Below are 8,648 nucleotides of genomic sequence, written 5' to 3' on the forward strand. Positions count from 1 at the left end.
GGAGTGAAGGGAGGGGAGAGGGTTTGAGGGTAGGAATGACGGCAGAATGAATCGAACATTATTACCATATGTGCATATATAATTACATGACCTGCATAACGCTACATCATGTACAACCAGAAGAATGAGAACTTATACTCTGTTTATGTATGATGTGTCAAAATACATTCTACTGTCATGTATAACTAATGAGAACAAATTTTTTTAAAAATTTTTTTAAAGACTGCAAAAAACTAGGGGCTGGGGATGTAGCTAGGTGACAGAGCATCCCTGGGTTCCATCCCAGTACCAAAAAAAAATTACCAAAACTGGTACAATTTCTCAGCAACAAAGATCTGAGAACTATGAGTTACGGAGCATCTGTTATTAAACATATAACTAATTCTCTTTCATCAATGTTAATTTTCTTGGCCTCCAATGGTATGGATGCATGTTAAGATTACATGGTGATGCCATGACTTTGTTTTTTTCTCTATTTCCAGTCTGAGGACACAGGATTCACTCTCAGATCATTTCTGTGAAGCTTTTGGTGTTCTCTGAAAGAAAGGCAAAAATTTTCCATTCAGAAAGTGCCTAAAGCAGACATCAAAGACAAACTGTGTCTCCCCACATGCCAAGATAACCAGAAAACCACAAAGGATACATAAACTCCATTTCCTTCTGACGGAGGAAATGCACTCTTTTATCTTAGCAGCTGACTGGAGCTTATGGTCCAAAGAACTATGGACTGCAAAGAAATCATCATGATCTTCACGAATTCCAGAGAAGTCAGATGGGGTCTCCATGAAACAACACCTTTCTGATGGGGAAACAGGTACAGAGAAACTCCATAAATGGCTCAAAGGATCTTGGCCCAACGTGACTCCCCCTTGGCTATACAAACTACAAGAAGTATCCAGCACATAGGTTTCAGAACATAAGCATTTGATACCACTGAAGTTTGAAAAATTATGCACAATAAAAATTTGCAAGATAGCAAAACAAAAAAAAAATTACAAGATAGCATTCAGCTGTAAATGTATCTCAGTGGTAGAGCACTTGCCTAGCAGGCACAAGGCCCCGGGTTCAATCCCCAGCACCTTCACCCACTGAAAAAAAATGAAATTATCATAATAATATGTTAGCTATGATAGTGGTATTTTTTATTTATGTGTGGTGCTGGGGATCTAACCCAGGGTCTCACACATGCTAAGAAAGCACTCTACCACTAACCCATAGTGGCAGCACTCTTAGAAAAAATGTAGGAAAAATGATTTGCCAGTAACATTGAAATAGCCATCAGTAATTCCATTCCTAGACACTTTGCCAAATGTCACTATTTGTCCATGGCCCTCCAAAAGGGGAAGGACTATCCTCATAAAGATAAAAATATGTTGTGATAGCTTTAACTATAATGACAATGCCAGGTGGTTAACTTTTCAATACATTATGATATGTCAGCAAGAAGAGACCTGACAGAACCCTCAGGAGGGATCATTATGCAGACTATTTAACAAAACACTTTTTCAAGCTTATGAATAATAAGTGAAAAAGGAACATAAACTTATAACCATGATATGTTTATATGGACAAGGATGATTGATTTGGTAATGGGATAAAGGTAATGGGATTCTGAATTTTTTTTAACAGACATGATCTATTATTTTTGTCATTTCTTCTAGAAACTATATAAAATGTTCTGAAAATAGCATGTTAAATATTAGATGTCGGGGCTGAAGTTGTGGCTCAGTGGTAGAGCACTTGCCTGGCATGTGTGAGGCCCTGGGTTCGATCCTCAGTATTGCATATAAATAAATAAAAGATCCATTTACAACTAAAAATATATTTATTTTTTTAAAAAAAATATTAGATGTCTACTAGTATAGATTAAATCTACTTTAGAAATGAGGCCTTTAGAGACAAGGTAGGGAGGAATAATAGATTGTCCATTCTGCTACCGACAGTCCTCAGAGGCTTCTTGGGTACCCCCTTCAAGGACACAGATCAGAATTTCCAAATCCATCTCTCAGAGCTGCCAAGGCCTCCTCCCCAACCTACCATTGTTGTCTGCGGTTCAGTTCACACAGGCTCGGGTCTGATCTTGATCCCTAGGGAAGGACAGCAGGAAACACAAAGTCAGAACTTTATTTTCCCATATGCCTTAAAGCCAGGGTTTCTGGTTGGATGAAGCTGAGGATCAGAGACAGAGCCAGAAACAGACAGAAGGACAGAGACCCAGACAGAAAGCTTGAGAGTTGGGAACATGCTGGAGACAACGTTCTGAGTCAGAGAAGCTGAAAAGGTCCCAGCTCCACCAGGTATTCAATGGTTCTTCTTGGTCACATCCCTAAGGGACTAGGTATCAGCTGCAGTCACTGTGCCCCATAAGATAGAAGTAACATTCCCTCAGACACCCAACATGGTCCTGCAGGAAGCCTTTGCAAGACTCCTGAGTTCTAGAAGCTCATGTTTTTCCTGGTCTCACACAGTTCTCCTGGTTCTGGCTTTCCAGATTCTCAATTTGCCATCTCATCGTGTTTGGGTAATTCTTCCTTCATTTCTATTCAGTTTTCCATCTGGGGAAAAAAATATAGTCTATAATGCATGTAAAAAATGTTTTCATGAGCCAGGAATGGTGGCACATGCCTGTAATACCAGCAGCTTGGGAGGCAGAGACAGGAGGATCACAGGTTCAAAGCCAGTCTCAGCCACTAAGTGAGGCCCTAAGAAATTTAGCAAAACCAAGTCTCAAAATAAAAAATAAAAAGGGCGAGGGATGTGGCTTAGTGGTTAAATTCCCCTGGGTTTAATTCCTGGTATCAAAATTAATAATAATGCTTTGATGAGGCTTATGTTCTAATGAGTGGAGACAGAAAATAAACACAATAAATAACCAAAATATACAGTGTGTTGGGCAGTGTAGAGTGCTGACTCTCATGCCCTGAAAACACCTGTTATAGTCCTAACCCCCAGAACCTCAGAATGTGACCTTACTTGGAGAGAAGTCTTTCCAGAAATATCAAGCTAAAATGAGGCCCTTAGAAATCAGTGTGGAGGTTCCTCAAAAGAACGGGCATATGAGCCAGCTATACCACTCCTCAATATTTATCCTAAAGAATTAAAGTCCTCACCCTGCAGTGTTACGTGCATATCCATGTTTATAGCAGCACGATTCACAAAAGCCAAACTCTAGAACCAGCCAAGGCACCTGTCAACAAGGTGAATGGATAAAGAAAATGTGGTGTATCTACACCATCAAGTTTTAGTGAGCCATAAAGAAAAATGAAGTTATTTAATTTGCAGGAAAATGGTTAGAACTCGAGGCCATTATGGTAAGTGAAATAAGCCAAACTCAGAAGGTCAAGGGCTTTATGTTTTCTCTCACATATGGGAAGCTAGAGATGCAAAAAAAAAATAAAAGAAGGGAGGGTGGGGGTCTCGTGAAAATCAAAGGGAGATCAGTAGAGGAAAGGGACCAGAGAGTGGAAGAAGGAGGGCTGGGGAGTGATATTGGCCAAACGATTGGCACATGTTGTGTGCATGTATTAAAATATAACAACAAATCCCATCACTGCGTACAGCTATAATGCACCACTAAAAATGTAGAAAGAGAAATTTTTAAAGTCATTTTTTTTTCAAAATTAGATCCTTACCTGACTTCCTTAACAAGACTCCTAAAGTGCAAGAAGTAAACTCAAGAATCAATAAATGGGATGGATTCAAACTGAAAAGCTTCTTCTCAGCAAAGAAAACAATCAATATCACAAAGAGAGAGCCTACAGAATGGGAGAAAATCTTTACCACACACACTTCAGATAGAGCATTAATCTCCAGGATATATAAGAACTCAAAAAACTTAACACCAAAAGAACAAATAAACCAATCAATAAATGGCCTAAGAAACTGAGCAGATACTTCACAGAAGAAGAAATACAACCAGTCAACAAACATATGAAAAAATGTTCAACATCTCTAGCAATTAGAGAAATGCAAATCAAAAGTACTGTAAGATTTCATCTGAAGCCAGTCAGAATGGCAATTATCAAGAATATAAGTAATAATAAGTATTGCTGAGGATGTGAGGGAAGAGGCACACTCATACATTGCTGGTGGGACTGCAATTGGTTGCACCAATCTGGAAAGCAGTATGGAAACACCTCAGAAAACTTGGAATGGAACCACCATTTGACCCAGCTATCCCACTCCTCAGTTTATACCCGAAGGACTTAAATTCAGCATTCTACAGTGATGCAGACACATCAATGTTTATAGCAGCTGAATTCACAATAGCTAAACTGTGCAACCAACCTAGATGCACTTCAATAGATGAATGGATAAAGAAAATGTGGTACATATACACAATGGAATATTACTCAGCCTTAAAGAAGAATGAAATTATGGCATTTGCAGCTAAATGGATGTAACTACAGAATATCATGCTAAGTGAAATAAATCAATACCAAAAAAACCAAAGGCCAAATGTTTTCTCTAATAAAAGGATGCTGATCCATAGTGGGGTGGAGTACAGGGAAGAATCAAGGAACTATGGATTGTACAGAGAGGATTGAGAGGAGGGGTTGTGCAGTGGGGATGGGAAGGACAGTAGAGTGAGACAGACATTATTACCCTATATACATGTATGATTATACTACTGGTGTGACTCTGCCCCATGTACAGCCATAGGAGTGAAGAGTTGTGCTCCATTTGTGTACAGTGTGTCAAAATGCATTCCACTGTCTTGTATAACTAATTAGAACAAATTTTTAAAAACTTTTTAAATTAGGTCTTTAATATGGGCCCTAATCCAACATGGCTGATGTCCTTATAAAAGGGGAAATGAATTATTATTCCACATAGAACTACACAAATACACACATATGTACTAATGAATACACTTTAAAAATGATGAGAACTTCCTCAGATCTACAGTCTCACAATAAGTAATGTACTCACATCAGTTCTCTGGTTGTGACATTGTACTATTCTCAGATAGACCTCTAGTGACTAGTTGTGTGCCACAAAGGTGGCAAGCAGGTGAAGAGTACACAATTTCAATTTCCTATGAGTCTAATAGTTTTTCATATGGTTAAAGACATTATTACAAGTGATAAAGTTGGAACACATATGTGTAATGATATGGAAAATCAACAGTTAATATCAATAACATACAAAATCTCTATCAAATAAAAACAAGTCAAAAGAGAGAAAGGGGAGGAAGAGAAACTTACAGATGAGCAACTCAGATGAGTGGACAACATGGGAGAGATACTCCAAAGCACTAGAGAAATGAAAAATTTTCAAATAATGGGAAATACTTCATATCAACTTAACTATCAGGAAAAAAATGTAAAAGTGGAAATCTCGCTTGAGTGGCCATCCAAGGGAAACAGTACCCTTTGTATCTTGCTGGTGGGAATATGAGCAACATAGCCCTTTTGGAAAACATAAAGACTATATATTTTGAACTTTTTAAATGCACCTACATTTTAACATACATCCTGGGAATCATCCCAAAAATACAACAGCACCAACAGATAAAGGCATGTACATGTATGAGGCATTTGATGTTCCAGTGGCAAATCCCTGGGAGCAAAGTGAACACCCTATACTAGGCAACAGCCAGATAAATCCTGCTCCCACATCCCTCCCTGTGACCATCCAAGAGAATGAATCAGCAGAACCAGGTTAGCTGAAGGAGCTGAGAAGGAAACCCACGTTTTTCAATGAGTTATCTGGGGAACACAATGAAGGAGAGGAGAAGGGAAAGTAAACAAAAAAGAAAAGAAAAATTATCTTTAAAAATATTATATGACGGGGCTGGGGATGTGGCTCAAGCGGTAGCGTGCTCGCCTGGCATGCATGAGGCCCGGGTTCGATCCTCAGCACCACGTACAAAGATGTTGTGTCCACCGAAAAACTAAAAAAAAAAAAAAAATATATATATATATATATATATATATATATATATATATATATATATATATTAAAAAATTCTCTCTCTCTCTCTCTCTCCTCTCTCCCTCTCCTCTCTCTTAAAAAAATATTATATGACCACATGTATGTATTCAACTGAAATGAGCTATCCAAATGAGTATGTGGATATATAAATTAAAAAGTAAGTTTACACTTGAACACTTGGAAGTCCCTGGCTCTCCTTTATGAAACTCTGCTCCTGAGTCTCTGCTCTCCCAGGCAGAGAATCTTCACCATATGCAGATCTGATTGGCTATTTCTTGGATGCCTCCTTCCAGCCTGTGACCCTGAACTGCTTCTTCTACGCTCTTAGTCACTTTCCTAAACAGAGTCAGTACCTTCCTGAAGAGAAATCATACCACCAGCTCTGAAACAAGATTTAACTAGCCAGGTGCCCTCACTTTCTCTCTCTGCCTGTGTGTCTTTGTTTTGGAAAGGAAGAAATTAATAACAGCCACATTCCACTGCTATGGGCCATAGGAGCCACAGGTACCCAGCCAGGCAGGGTGCTCACTAATGATGCCTTCCTCACCCTCTCCTTAGGCGGGACCGCTGTCAGATGCCTATCCAATCAGAGTCCCCTTCTGCTTGCTCCCTCTACAAGAATGTCTGCATGGGGCCTGGGCTGCCCTCCTTTCACCTGCATCTCTCTCCTCACTGTGTACCTCCCACAGGACAAGAGGCCATGTCATTCTTCTGCAGATCCAAGGTCCTTTCCTACTGGCCTGGACCCAGCATCCAGCCCCCACGTAGCCCGTCCCTCCACTCTGCCTGAAACAAGTAGGTCAGCTCCCTAAGGACAGCAAGCATTGATCAGCCATCTCTCACCAGCTTCTTCTGAACTGGAGAGCACATCTTTTAAAAATAAATGCATATAAAATTTCTAAGAGTAATTGTTAAGCTTTTAGGTCTGGCCATCCCAGAGCATTTGAATTTAATAAGGGACAGCACATTTAACCCAGAGAAGATAGTCAGACCCAGCCTGATCATTTTCATAGGTGGAGAAAGAAATCATCCAGGCTTGAGTGAGGAGTTTCAAGTCTCTTGGGTGGAGCCAGGATCCAGATTAGGAAACCACAAGGCACCAGTGGAGGGGAGGGCTCTGCATTCACTCAACCTCCCCCTAAAGCCTGCTTATTTCTGTGAGTGCCATAGTCTATATCTAGGGTTTATAAATCATCTCTGTTAACCCGAAGGGTTAAGAGTGCTCTCATGGGACATCAATTTGAGCCATAGCCATGCTTACAGGGACAGAAGACACAGAGCCAGCAGGGGCCCATGACATGGTCCCCACCTAGTCCTCCCAGGGGAAACAGCAGGATGTCCCAGGTGCTGCTTAGGTCTCAGGGTAATGGAGAAGATCATGGGCTGAAAGTCAGGAGAGAGGATCTCTCGTCTGGCATTGACCCAACTCTCCAGAGATGTGCCAATCCCCTTCCCTGTGAATGTCCCTCCTCATCTGTGAACTACAGGTGGATATGGTCTGGAATGTTGGATCCCCATGCCCAGAGCCCTTCCACCTATGGCCTGCACCAATCGTGGGGTGGGGAGCGTTGCAGGTGCTGGGGGATCTACCAGACAGTATGTTCGCTCTCCAGAGGCAAATTTTGTCACTAAGAAAAATCACCCTTTGAATAACAAGAGCAAGGCCTGCAGTGTGGCACGCCGCCGGCAGGTGGCGGCAGATGCCAGGCCAGGATCCCGAGGCGCGCGAGAGCAGCGGTTGATCCAGGATGCAGCACCTGGAAACGTGGTCCCGAATGTTCAGTTCGGGTTTCTAAGTCCGGAGTGCTCCGTCTGCCCAAGATACTCCGTCTCAGATGATCAGTCCCAGATGCTTGGATAAGGATGCTTCGTCGGGGCTGTTGAATCCCAGCGTTCAGTCCAGGGTTCTAGGTAAGGAATGTGCAATCCTTCGGAGATGCTGCTCACAGATGCACCGTCTGCGGTTCTAAGTCAAGATGCTCCCAGCGAATTGCTCCGCGCCCTCCCCCTCACCTCCTTCTGCTTCCTGCCTGCACCCTACCACAGCCACCACCAGCACCTGGAACTCAGGAAAGGACTCACTCCTGTTTGCTCAATGAATGAATGAACAAATAAATAGGGTTGGGAATCAGCTCAGCTTGGTGTGAAGGGGGAGCTCAGGTTGAGCGTGTCTGGAGATGCCCTACCTCTCCGGATGATCCTGAGCAAGAAGAAAACCCTGTTATCTAATGCCAGGCTGTCATCACCAAGCTGCAGTACCAGATTCAGGGTCCCTCCAATATTGTGCTGGTGTCCCAGGCCTCCTTCCCCCTCCATTCTCAGACGCCCTCCGATTTCTCCTGTTAGAGCCAGGAGGGGGAGTCTGGAAGGGGAGAGTGGTGAATAATGAACCCAGGTGATCAGAATAGTGGATGTAGCCCTAGACCCATTCGCCAAGAAAGGGGCCGCATTTTCTGAGGTGGTACTGGGAAACCCTGGAATTAACTGCCTGTTTATTAAACTCTCCAGGAAGACTTCAGAGTGGATCCTATTTTCTCACATGGAAACTAGGGCTCTGAGCAGGTCAGCAACCTATTAGGCAGAGAGGAGGGTGGTGGATGACAGCTTGAAGAAGGGTCCTCTCTGTTGTTCTCCATTTTTAGGGATTTTTCTAGGGAGTGGCACGGCATAGATCTACCAGAGGCACCCATGGGTGGCTAGACAATTTCCCC

Source organism: Ictidomys tridecemlineatus, chromosome 2 (assembly GCF_052094955.1).
Source record: "Ictidomys tridecemlineatus isolate mIctTri1 chromosome 2, mIctTri1.hap1, whole genome shotgun sequence".
Lineage (NCBI taxonomy): Eukaryota > Metazoa > Chordata > Mammalia > Rodentia > Sciuridae > Ictidomys > Ictidomys tridecemlineatus.